Source organism: Coccinella septempunctata, chromosome 5 (genome assembly GCF_907165205.1).
Source record: "Coccinella septempunctata chromosome 5, icCocSept1.1, whole genome shotgun sequence".
NCBI classification, from domain to species: domain Eukaryota; kingdom Metazoa; phylum Arthropoda; class Insecta; order Coleoptera; family Coccinellidae; genus Coccinella; species Coccinella septempunctata.
The window spans coordinates 7,012,849-7,026,925 of NC_058193.1; the positions used below are offsets into that span (position 1 = coordinate 7,012,849).

The following is a 14,077-nucleotide window of genomic DNA, read 5'->3' on the forward strand; positions in this document are numbered from 1 at the left end:
CCTCGATTTGGTCGAAAGCCGCACTGGGATTCAGGTAAAAGCCTCTCTAAGAGTGGAACCAGACAATTAGCCATAATCTTCGAGAGAATTTTACCGGCCCCATTAAGCAACGATATGCCCCTGTAATTGTTGCAATTCGACGTATCGCCTTTGTTCTTATAGAAGTTGATAACTAAAGCGTCTCTGAAGTCTTGTGGCACATCTCCCTCTTCCCAGATCTTGCGGAATAGTATTAGGAGACTATTGACAATGTCCTCATCCAAGGCTTTGAATATCTCCGCCGGAATGCCGTCTATACCAGGTGACTTATCATTTTTCATATTTTTAATCGCGCTTATGATTTCCGACATTGAAATTTCGTCATCAAGCGATGTCATCGGACTATACGCGGGAAGCAGGTCTAAAATGGATACATCCGAGTCGTTATTTTGATTCAAGACCTGTGAGTAATGCTCCTTCCATCTTTCGAGAATTTTTCTATCATCAGTTAGAATAGCTCCATGAGCATCTCTTATAGGAAAGCTAGCTTTTCTGCTTGGACCGTAAACAGTTTTAATAGCTTCGAAAAAACGCCTGTAGTCATGGTTATCAGCGTAAGCTTGTATTTCCCTAGCTTTTTCTTTCCACCAGGTGTCCTTGATTTTTCTTATTTCTTGACGGACCTCGCGTTTTATGTTTATGAAACCTATTTGGGCTGCAACATCGCCAGGCTTGTTAATTGCGGTTTTCATCGCTTTGTGTTTTGCGTCCAAAAGGGGTGCGATATGAGTTTCGCTGTCGGCAAACCAGTCTGGGGATTTTCGGGAGCGTTCTGTGCCCAGTATTTCTTTCGCTGTATTTGTAAGGGATGACTTGAAACGGAGCCAATGAGTCTCAATGTCGTCGTTATAATCCGGTGGTGTTAGGCTATCTTTGACGGCAGCTGTGAATATGTCCTTTGTAGAAGGGTTTTGTAGTTTGGATATTTGAAGGCGCTCTCTTAGATACTTCGGCTTGCGTTGGTATTTTGGGCGCATTGAGATTTTCATTCTCGAGATTACCAGCCTATGATCAGTCCAGCACTCCAGATCTGCTCTGGGTTTAGTGACCAACACCTCTTTCAGATCTTTCCTTCTCACGATCACATAGTCGAGGGTATGCCAATGCCCTGAGCGTGGGTGGCGCCAGGTCCCCCTTGAATTGGGTCTCGTAATAAAATAGGTGTTCGTTATACACAGATTGTGTTCTGCACAAAGAGCCAGCAGACGTTCTCCATTCGAATTGATGCTGTCTGTGCCGTGTTTCCCTATTATTCCCGGCCATAGTTCTGAGTCTTGACCTCTGCCCACTCTAGCGTTGAAGTCTCCAAGGAGAATAATTCGTTCCCGTTTTGGGATTTTACTTAATGTAGCAACGAGTGTTTCGTAAAAAGTGTCCTTTAAGTTGTCAGAGGAGTTCAAAGTGGGTGCGTATACTGCAATGATGTTCACAAACGTGTTATTCGCTGCAGGAAAACGTAGGGTCATTAAACGTTCTGAGATACCAACTGGATTTTCGGTAAGTTTGGCGGCCAGGTCGTTTCTAATGGCAAAGCCTACGCCATGTTGTCTGATTTCGCCTTCCGGCAAGCCTTTCCAGAAAAAAGTATACGCTTGTTCTATCAAGCTACCTTCGTCCGAAAAGCGTGTTTCGCTTAAAGCAACTATTGCAATGGATGTTCGTTGCAGTTCCTTATCGATTAGGGCAGTACGCCTCTCTGGTCGGTCGGCCTTTCGTTGTAAAAACAAATCTGTCAATATTTCAACACTATCGAATAAGGGTTCGAATGAGGATTTATTGTTCTTCTTCAAGATAATTTCCGTTTGACAACTTGAATTCGTGAGGGGGTTAATTCAATATGATTTTAATAAAACACAGTTAATTGGTCAAATATCCAATATATTCAGTTGACGGAAAGGAAATTTTCACTATATCTACTCAGGAAGAATATTTGAAGTAACAGACTCAAATGGATTTATGTAATTCTGATTCTCAATTCATGCTCACAATTCACATTAAGTATTTCCAATACAGTTTCTTTGAAATATTGCTGAAGTTTCCATAAAACTTAGCTATATCGGTCCCAAATGTTCGTTCATCTGATTTGGCTCTGCTTCAAATTTCAACAACACCGAATTCTTAGCTGTAGCTCTTGATTGTCCATACAGAAAACTGAACTTACTGAACGACATGTTGAATAATGAATGTTCTACACCCCTTTTTCGAAACTAATACATTTTCACACACCAATAATCGCTTATAAATACAACATATTCGTACGTCGTAGGAAAGTATTCAAATTATTTCCAAATATCAAATGACAATGCTCTGTCAAATTCCAAACAGCGCTACCTACAGTGGGAAAAACGAAACTGATCCCATATCCCCACGAAATTAAAAACAAAATCGAATCAGTGAATACACCAGAGTTTTAGACATCTTACTGTTGACGCAATTTTAAAGTATTATGCAATTCTTGTTTTTTCATTAGTTTGGGTTCAAGCAAGGTATCCACAGTTGGTAGATTGTCTTTCAGACGTCTATTGAAAAGTATTTGGGCCGGTGACAAGCCAATACCTGATATTGGAGTATTTCTATACTTTAAAAGATAAAAATCCAGATTTCCTCCCTCAGCTTGACATTTCTTCAACATATTTTTGCAAATGTTTACACATTTTTCAGCTAACCCGTTGCCTCGAGGATAGTTCGGGCTGGATGTTATAAAAGTTGTATTATATTCGCCAAGAAACTCTTTTAGATGAACTGAATTGAAAAGTTGATTATCCGCTACTAGATAATCAGGGAAACCATGACAAGAAAAAACCTTCATTAACACTCTGGACACTTCTTGTGCCGTTTTGAACCTCATGCTCCTCTACTCGATCCATTTTGAATAATAGTCCATTATTGCCAAAAATGTTTTCCCCTTGTATTCGCAAATATCAGCACCAATTCTTTGCCACGGTCTTTCAGGTATATCATGAGATAACATAGGTAACCGAGGGTTGTTATTTTTGAATTTCAGGCAAACATGACAATTATTCACATAATCAACTATATCTCTACTTATATTTGGCCAGTAAACACTTTCATTTGCCCTATTCCTACATTTATTTATGCCTAAATGAATGGGTTCATCAGTCTGATCAACAAGGAGAGATGAATTCGACGTGGTTATCAACTTTAATTATAACCTCGTTCAAAGATTTCAATGCAGAATCTTTACCGAAAATTATATAACCTAGTGCTACGAAGTGGATAAAATTTTGCAAACACTACTGACTACACCATAGATTAATAAAACAGGAGATAGAGCATTTCGACAAAAACGCATTCACAAAATACTGCCATAAATATGAATTTGGATTCTTTGGGTGGGGGAACTGGACAGGGGCTGATTCAGAACTACTTGCACTGAATATTTCAGATAGTCGGCAATAATTTTATATCGAATGGAAAATAGGTATGTTTTAATGCAAAGATTTCGAGTATTTTTTTTTATGACAACTATTCAAAGGTATATAGAACTAGTAATACCAAAACTGTAAGCTTTAACTGAATAATAATGTTACTCTAAAGCAAATTGTTTGAGGTCATTGCCATATTTATGTTTTTTATGCATGCAGCTGTCTTCAAAGAAATTTTTCATAAGGTATTTGCCTCGGCTTTTCAAGCTTTCATCTTCAATTTTTCCTTCCAATGAATAGACAACGGCTTGTAGGGTAGCAAATTATTTCTTGAAGTACTGACGACACACTCGTCGTCTTAAATCGGTTTCGACTTCAATTGGCTGTTTTTCAATTTCTGTTCTCCGCGTGTTTTTATCTGCAAAAATTTTTCAACTGAAATTTCACTTCGAAATATCCTGATAACAGACATTTTCATTCAATAATTAATGTTAATATCCGAGCTCCATTTGAATGGTCATAATATTGTGTTCATAATTACAGTAGTAGCATAATTTTTACATTGCCATTGAAATACATGTTACAAATGAAGAAAACTTTTTTGCTTATCAAAAAAGGTTCAACGCCGTGTGCCTCAAAACATGACCTTTACTCATTTTTGTGGATTTTCATTCCTAAGACGAGTTCTATCAACCATAGTAGTTAAGAGAATATTTTTTAACACCCTGGGTGGGTAGGTATCTTACTTGTTTTATTCTTGAACTACAAGACACTTTCATTTCTGCAAATCCTGAACTGGCATTCATGTTTGATGATTTTCATCCCATTTTCCTTCCATTTTCTCCAAAAACTCCAGTACTGATGGCAGGCACAGTATTGGCTATAATTAAAGCATTGTTGAAGCAATTAAAATCTCGTTCTACTGTTCATCTTGAAACCAGGAAGGATGTTTATATAAAAAAGCATGATTTATTATAGGAGAAAGAGAATCTACCAAATTTCAAGTTCACCTCAAAACTAGAAGTTGTCAGAAATCACTTGCAAAATTCCAAACAAAGTGATATTCAGACAAGAAAGCGAGTTAAGTGGTAATGTACCTATCTTACCTCACTCTGGATGGTATCTTTTTCAAATTAACAGTAAAAGTCGATTTCTCTCATTATACTGAAGTCTGGAGTGTAAATTACAAGAGAAGTGTAAATTGTTTTCAAGACCCAGTCTGGTCTGGTCGTCTGGTTTTATTTCTTGGAAAACTAAAATTTAAATCAATTATTTTAATGTACAAACTCAACATTTCAATGTAAGCAGAAATCATTAGATCGTATTCAAACAGAATTCGACCCTGGCGTCCCCTAACTCCCTCCCCTGATTTCATAAAATCGTGTACTCAAACAAGAATAAAATATCCAAAACTTACCGGAATAAGTGAATCGCTTTCCTCTTCCATGTATAAATGCACTTTTATTTCAAACACACTTTTTACGGCACATCGTTGCATATTTTCCAAAATATTACGACGTGAATGATTGAAATAATATTTTGACAATTACAAGTACACACGCCTTAGATGTCTAAAACACTGGTGTGTCATTTGCTTCGTTCTATCCTTGTTCTACCAAAGGAAGTCCAATGATACTCTCTCGTTTTATTTTGTTTTGCGTTGATATCGAACATCGATCAACGAATTCAAAATATGAACTGGCCCATTTTGTCAGCTGTTAAGGAATAATTTTTACAGTTCAATTTTCGTTGCAAAAACAAATCTGTCAATATTTCAACACTATCGAATAAGGGTTCGAAGGAGCATTTCTATTCTTCTCCAAGATAATTTCCGTTTCACAAATTGAATTCATGAGGGGGGTAATTCTATATGAGTTTAATAAAACACAGTTGATTGATCAAATGTCCAATATATTTCAGTTGACGGAAAGGGAATTTTCACTATATCTACTCATGAAGAATATTTGAAGAACAGACTAAAATAGATTTATGTATTTCTGTTTCTCAATACAGGCCCACAATTCGCATTACGTATTTCCAATACAGTTTTTTTGGAATATTCCGAAGTTGCCATAAAACTTAGCTATATCCGTCCCGAATGTTCGTTCATCTGATTGGGTTCTGCCTCAAATTCCAACAACACCGAATTCTTAGCTGTAGTTCTTGATTCTCCATACAGAAAACTGAACTTACTGAACGACATGTTGAATAAATGAATGTTCTACACCTCTTTCTCGAAACTAATATATTTTCAAACACAATAATCGCTTATAAATACAACATATTCGTAAGTCGTAGGAAAGTATTCAAATTATTTTCAAATATCAATTGACGATGCTCTGTCATATTCTATACAGCGCTACCTACAGTAGGAAAAACGAAACTGATCCCATATCCCCACGAAATTAAAAACAAAATCGAATCAGTGAATACACCAGAGTTTTAGACATCTTACACACGCCTTCTTAGAAATTTTGAAGCGATCAGGAGGGGAATACAAGCGAAAATTCATTTCATTGGTGGTTGCATGGAGTGGGAATTATTGGAAAAATGAACAGTCTGGAAAATAGCTTATGTTCCATCTATATAATCTATGGACTACACCATGTGCAATGAACATTTTACTGCAAGTCGATTGAGAACTGTTCATCCACGTAAATTGTTGCATGCAGGTGTGCTACTCCAAATATAAGTCAATAATCACACGTCTTAGCACAAAATAGTTTTATTTATTTTCTCCATTAATTCAATCCAACACTAACTTCATATCTAAATCTCAAAAACCCCGTAACTATAACAACTATAAAAACTCAAATCTCCTTCATTAACATTCCTGTCGACCATAGAAACTTTGCTGCTGACACGTTCCACTCATACTTCAGCTTGTACAGTGCCACATTCCCTCCATTTTTTTCAACTTCAGTAACGGCAGCTTTCCTGATACTTTAGATATTTCCTTCTCTGGTTCACTTTCGTTGATTAGCTTCGGAGATAAGGGATGTGTAATGGGATTTGGCGATTCTGACTTAAGATCTGGTTAGTTTCTGGAAATATCAGTTTCATCGCACCCCTGTATTGGTTCGGGGAGTTTCTTCAAGTGGCTAACGTGCCTTTTTACTATCTGGCCATCTTCACTTGAAAGGGTTACTTCATTTCCCTTTCTTTCCCCTACAGTAAACTCTTCGTTATTGAATCTCGGTGTCAGTTTGTTGGGAATTATCATATTCTTCGCTAACACTTTGTCACCTTGTTTTATTTCGATTATTTTTGCTCGTCTTGATGAATCTTCCTTTTCCTTTCCTTTTTGTTTATTCATCATGTCATTTTCGCGCGCTTCTTCGTCTACCGGCTCAACAACTAGATCTGCCATAGATGGGATTTTGTTCACGAATAGTTCTGTTGAACATCAGTTCTGATGATGATTTACCGGTGGTTCCATGTGGCGTTACATTATACATCATTGTAAATTTTTGAAGTTCCGTTTTAAAATTTTGTTTATTTGCCTGAGCTATTTGTAATCTCTTTAATATAGCCCTATTCATGTTTTCTACCTCGCCGTTTGCCCTAGGCCAATATGGTAGTGTGTGGATCAATTCAATATTATTGTGTGAACAATAATTCTTGAACTCTTGACTGGCAAATTGGGGTCCGTTGTCCGCTCTAATAGATCTTGGTATTCCTAGGCGACAAAATATCTCTGACAAGTGATTTATAATGACAGCGGAGGTAGTCGTTCTGAGAAATTTTATTTCTTGGTACCTTGAATAGTAGTCTATTATGACCAAGAGTTGATCTTGATTTGGCAAGGGTCCCATAAGATCTATTGCTACACATTGCCACGGCCCTTCCGGGAATTTATGCCTTTTCATCGGTGGTGGTTTATCCGGAATTGTAACTAATAAGCAGCCTCTACAATTTTTTACAAATTTCTCGACTTCTCTGTCCATAAATGGCCACCAAACCTTAGCTCTCAGTCTCCTTTTCATCACCGTCTCTCCCGGATGCCCCTCGTGGGATAATTGTAATACCTCGGCTTACAACGAATCAGGTATAACTAGTCTACTTCCTCGCAGAATTACTGATCCTATTGTCATCAGCTCTTGGCGAAAGGGGTAAAGAGCATTTTTGTCTGCAATTTCCCAACAATCATCCTTGATCTTCTTTACTGCATCAGATATTTTCCGATCATGTTGACTCTCACTTATAATTTTGCTAATATTCATAGCTGCTGGTGAGTCAATTTCAAGCAGGGCACGGACGTGATATTCGTTTTCCTTGTCGAACGATGACTCTTCATCGAGTTGGCATAGTCTTGATAATGAATCGGCTATATTTAGTTTCCCCGATTGGTAGATAACTTTGAATTTGTAAGCCTGTAGCCTGAGAACCCATCTTTCGATTCGAGCTAGTGGCTTCGACGATGGTTTGAAAATTGCCTCTAAAGGCTTGTGGTCCGTAACTAATTCAAATTCCAAACCCGCTAGATAATAATGGAAACGCACTATGGCCCAGACGAGAGCTAAGCTTTCCTTTTCCGTTTGCGAATAGCGTTTTTCTGTAGCCGAAAGACTTTTACTAGCGAACGATATAACTTGTGGTGTTCTTTGTTCATTAAACTGTAGAAGTACAGCTCCCAGTGCCACAGGGCTAGCATCTGCTACTAGACGGGTTCTCAGCTGAGGATCAAAGTATGATAATATCGGTAGAGTCGCCAGCGATTTTTTTAGTTTGTTAAAACTTTCTTGCTGGACTTGACACCATTCAAACTTCTGGTTTTCTCTAATCAGCCTCCGGAGTGGTTCCGTTGTGGTTCATAGATCTGGTATGAACTTCCCTAGATAGGTGACGAGTCCAAGAAAGCTTCTTGTTTCTTCTTTTGTAGTCGGTGGTCGGAACTGTAATATTGTTTTTATCTTCGCATGGTCGGCTTCGATTCCTTTGTCGGAGAGCTTGTGGCCGAGAAAATAAAGCTCCTCGACCTTTTTTATACATTTCTCTTCGTTTAGGAGAACATTGTTTACCTTGAATACCTCTAGTACGTTATTCAGGCAGTAATCATGTTCTTTTTCTGTTTTTCCATAAATAATTACATCATCAATATAATTTAAACAGTTATTGCACGATGCAAGCATTTCTTCAAAAACTCTCTGAAAAATTTCCGGTGCCGAGTTGACTCCAAACATTAATCGTTTGTAGCGAAACATACCTTTGTGGGTAATGAAAGTAGTAATAGGGCGGCTTTCCTCATCAAGTTCAAGTTGGTGGTATGCGTTGGCTAAATCAAGTCGAGAGAAAAACTTTGCTCCCCGGAGTTTAGTCATGAAAGAGTCGAAAGTTGGAATTGGGTAATTCTCCCTCAGAATTGCTTCATTGGCACGGCGCATATCCACACAAATGCGGATGTCATCGTTGGGTTTCAAAACCACTACTATGGGTGAGATCCATGCACTTTTGGTTCAGTAACTTTCTCTATGATATCAGACAGAAGTGCTTCTTTTAGTTTCCTCTCTACTTTAGCCTCTAAAGTAATTGGGACTCTTCTGACTGGTTGTTTAACAGGTTTGATTTGAGAATTGATTGTCAATTTGACTTTGATATTTTTAATCTTAGGGAACGATTTTATTTCCTCGATGTGGTTAATGTTCAAGCCTAATTTCAGGATACCTAATCGTTTTGCGACATATTTACCTAGAATCAAGATGTCTCCCTGTTCTACAACATAAAAGTTTGTAATTATTTCGGGCTTACCCTGTAAACTCACTGTTGTTTCGAACGTGTAACTGACGTCCAGAGGTTCTCCCGCTGCGTATCCTCTGAGGGAATGTTGGGATTGAGGGTTGATGTCCCATGTTACAGCTTTCATTTTCTTTAACCATTCCCAGTCACCACCATTTATTATATTCACTTTCGAGCCTGAATCTATCAATACGGTGATAGGTACACCTCCTATGTTGCATTCTATAAGGTCATCATTCTGGTCTTCTGGACATATACCTGACACCTTGAAGCATTGGAAATTTCTAATGCCAACTGTCCCTTCCATTTCTGTTTCTTCTTCCTCTATACGGTTAACCCTAGAACTTGCCCTCCTTCGTTTGTTTTGAGGTTCATGTGAAGAATTTCTGTTATAAGAAAACCGTTTCCTTTGTAGGTCGGTTCTGCATAGAAATGCATAGTGGCCTACAAACCCGCATTTATTACATTTGGAATTTTTAGCAGGGCATTCTTTTGAAGGTACAGAATGGTTGCGTTTTCCACATCTTGTACAGTGAGTACCACGTTCATTGTTGAAGGGTTCAATTTTGTTGACACCGAATGATGTACTAGGTCCAGTGTCAGCTAAATCCATAGCTTTAGACTGACTACCAATTTGTTCGTGAATTTGGCATAGGTTGAGTACTTCATCTAGTGATCTTTCTTTTTCCAGCAGTTTCTTCTTCAAATCTAGAGGTGCCCAACTATCAATTATCTTGTCTTTAATATTTATTTCATTCGATTCTTGTGCCGAATTTCCAAATGAACACTTGCTCGCTTAGTTCCTAATTTTAAGAACAAATATACTAAAGTTTTCATTTTGTTCAGGTTTGATGTTTCTGAATATGTGCCGTTCGAAAGTTGAGTTCTGTTTTGGTGAAAAATAATCGGTCAGTTTTTCAACAAGGGTTTTGAAAACGTCGTTATTTATGTCTTTATCGAAGATTTCTAATGCTCCTGGAAGATTATATGCTACTTCTTGGAGCTGCGATCCTCCAAGATGTAGAAGTTTGTTCCTTTTCTTAACAATATTTGTTATATCCTCCGAAGCTAGATATAATTCCAAAGAACGTAACCATTTTTCCCATTCTCCCCTGATCAACGCCTTGTCGAGGTTATCGCAGAGGAAGGGTTTTATATTGTTGTCTGTCATGATCAGTAAACTTTTTCGACTCTTCTGAGCTCGTTGTCTTGGACTGCCCTGAAATAGGGTAACAGTTTGATTAATTCTGTTATTTTCTTAAACTGCCCTGTAAACCAGGGTAACAGTTATTTATGGACTGCCTGTAGAAACAGGTAACAGTTCACATTTTTTCAACTGCCCTGTGATAGGGTAACATTTTCTTTTCTGAACTGCCCTTCGAAAGGGTAACAGTTATTTCTGTTGAACTGCCCTTCGAAAGGGTAACAGTTATTTCTGTTGAACTGCCCTCCAAGAGGGTAACAGTTTTTTCTTTATTAGTCATGACTAATTTTATAATGCATTATAAAATCGTATCGATAGAATTGTTAGCACTTGGGAAGGATTAAATGTCACGAATGTCAGTATCCGACTCACCTTGTTCAGAAATCAACGTCCTGCGGGTAAAATTACCACTTCTCGTCGCCAATTGTGCTACTCCAAATATAAGTCAATAATCACACGTCTTAGCACAAAATAGTTTTATTTATTTTCTCCATTAATTCAATCCAACACTAACTTCATATCTAAATCTCAAAAACCCCGTAACTATAACAACTATAAAAACTCAAATCTCCTTCATTAACATTCCTGTCGACCATAGAAACTTTGCTGCTGACACGTTCCACTCATACTTCAGCTTGTACAGTGCCACAGCAGGAAGCATCCCTTACATGAAGGGCTCATTTAGGGGAAATTATGACTTTTATACCTCCATTCAAAGATTCTCAATTGCCTTCAATATATTCAGAAATGCAAAAGTTTTATGGATTTCGATTTGGGAATCGGGTGACTGTCAAATTGTCGTTTGGAAAGTCAAAATTTTATGAAACCTTCTGTGAGTGTTTTGTTTAAGATGTCTAAAATACTGCGTAGGTGATATTAAGTAACAGACCTTATAATACCAATACCATTAAGTATACAGGGTCTTTCACGAGGAACCTCACCCATATTTATACGGGAAACTACTTAACGTATTTTCATGAAATTCAGCACTTATATGTATTTCACGATGCTGATGAAATCTAAAATATTTTCAAGGCATGAGCACCTCCGGTTTTTCCGGAAATGACGTCAAATTCCGTTTTTCGAATTAGAACACCATTTTTTTATTGCAGAAATAGATTCTTTAGAAAATTTCAAGTTATTTTGATGTAACATTTTTCAGTTTTGGTTGGAAAATTCTCTCTGAGCGGGAAAATTCGAAAAAAAATCGAAAATAGAGCTCCGCTGAAACAAGAATAACTTCGAGGTTTTTGGATGGAAAATTTTCATTTTTGGGATTTTTCAAGATGTAAGATTGATGTATCCACTTTAAAAATCGAAATCGCGATTCATGATACAGGGGGTGAAAAAATCGCTTTCAAAGTTAGGGATGACAAAATCGTGAAAAATCAATTTTTTCAAATTAGAACCCCATTTTTTATGGCAGATATTGAATCTACGTTAAACAATAATGTGAGTGTATGCATCACACCCTTGCCCTAAAATGGATATTTTCTGAGTTATTCACAAAATAGTTATTTTCCTATCAAGTGCGGAAAGTGATACTTGCCCGCACGAAACTGCCGTTGCCCGAACGATGCGAAGCAGAGTTCGGGTAAGCAGTTGAGTGCGGGCAAGACACTTTCCGCAAGAGTTAGGAAAAATATTTTTTCTACAAGCGCTTGAAATATATAAATATATCAATTGCACGATACAGATCATATCTCATTTGAATAATTCATATAAAATGACACACGTAATTCTGCATGTCGTTACCATGGGTTACTCATCGTTGAAGTTCGGTGCATAGAGACATGATAGAATTTAATTTATTCTATAAGATTTGCGTGCGGGAAAAACCCCTGCTAATCCATTCCCGCACGCAAATGCGTGCGGGAAAGAAATAGCAGGCGTTTTTCCCGCACTCTTTGGGAAAGTGACTCTTTGCAACTTAGAATGCGTGCGGGAAAAAGGTTGAACGCGCACGTTTGTAGAAAAAACAGTTTTTTCTACAAGCGTGCGCGTTCAACCTTTTTCCCGCACGCATTTCAAGTTGCAAAGAGTCACTTTTCCAAAACGTGCGGGAAAAACGCCTGCTATTTCTTTCCCGCACGCATTTGCGTGCGGGAATGGATTAGCAGGGGTTTTTCCCGCACGCAAATATTATAGAGTAAATTAAATTCTATCATGTTTCTATGCATAGAACGTCAACGATGAGAAACCCATAGTAATGACATGCAGAATTACGTCTGTCATTATATATGAATTAATCAAATGAGATATGATCTGTTTCGTAAAATGGATACATTTATATATTTCAAGCGCTTGTAGAAAAAATATTGTTCCTAACTCTTGCGGAAAGTGTCTTGCCCGCACTCAACTGCTTACCCGAACTCTGCTTCGCATCGTTCGGGCAACGGCAGTTTCGTGCGGGCAAGTATCACTTTCCGCACTTGATAGGAAAATAACTATTTCGTCTTGAATTTTCAGCTATTTCTTTTCCCTTCACGCCAAAAAGATGAAATTTTCAGGAACTGTTATTTGAACCATGTAGATTTTTCACCCCTTCTTGAAACCGACTTCAAGTTAATATTAGGAGAACCATGGCAAACTCTCGCAGTTATAACTAGAGAAGATGCTCAAAGTTTTGACCGTTAATTTCTAGACATTTATTTATACGTTTCAGGAATGCTTCGTGCGTTGCTCTTCTTATTTCATCGGGAGGAAGAGATCTGCAAAAGTGTTTGAAAACCAAATTGAGTTTCAAAACTATGAATCTAAAAATCTAAACAAACCTGAACGCATTTCTGCAGTCCTCTTTATTAGTCAGGGGAGTTGAGTAGGCAATATTTTTTATTTTACCCCAAACATAATAGTCTAAAGGAGTTAAATCGGGAGAACGTGGTGGCCAAAGATGTGGACCATTGTTCGCCAACCATCGATCTTCAAATAGCCTGTAGAGGATATTTGACACATTGAGTGAATTTTGTGGAGGCGCGCCATCTTGTTGATACCATAAGTCATTATGGTTCTGTACTAGCGGCTCAATTATTTGAGTCAATATGTCAGAATATCTATCTCCTAAGGGAGAACATTCTTTAAATAATGCAAATATGTGTAGTGTTCTATCTTACCAGTTAAAGTTCCATCATAAATGTGAACATCGAGAATTGCATTATTTTTGATGGCGCAAAAAACATTGAAACTCCAGGTCTCTTGAAAGTTCCATTGTCTGAAGTGGTGGTTGTTCTCTTCATCCCAATAATGACTGTTATGCCTATTGAAAGAACCATTCTTTGTGAATTTAGATTCATCTGTCCAAATTATACAGTCCAAAAAGTTTTCATTCTCTTGAAATCGAATCATCATAGCTTCGCAAAACTCTGTTCTCCTGACGAAATCAGTTTCCTTCAAATGCTGTACCCTATTGAATTTATATGGGTGCATTTTATGTTTTTTTAATATTCTCCAAACACTCGATTGAGATAATCCCAGATCAATCTCGGCATCTTTGAGAGAATTTTTGAGGATTCACACGAAAATATGCAAGAACTGTAATTTCGTTGTTCTCATCTTCTACTACACTTTTTTCTCTGTGTATAATTTTCTTAACGAAAGATCCGACATTTCTCAAGTTTGTCATGGTTCTGTTAATGGTATCTCTCGTTGGTCTGGGTCGGTCAGGAAACCTCTCAATGAACAGTCGAATCGTTCTATCCACAACTTTATTACA

General features: G+C 37.6%; 1 long non-coding RNA gene across 1 annotated transcript; it reads right to left on the reverse strand.

Annotated features, from left to right (window-relative positions):
* Positions 1–4,569: 4,569 nt before the first annotated feature.
* LOC123312764 lies at positions 4,570–4,899 on the reverse strand. The gene is made up of 2 exons (XR_006537678.1): positions 4,843–4,899; positions 4,570–4,678 (listed from the first exon to the last, which is right to left on the reverse strand). It is a non-coding gene; the product is annotated as an uncharacterized LOC123312764 (long non-coding RNA).
* Between the last annotated feature and the right edge of the window lie 9,178 nt (positions 4,900–14,077).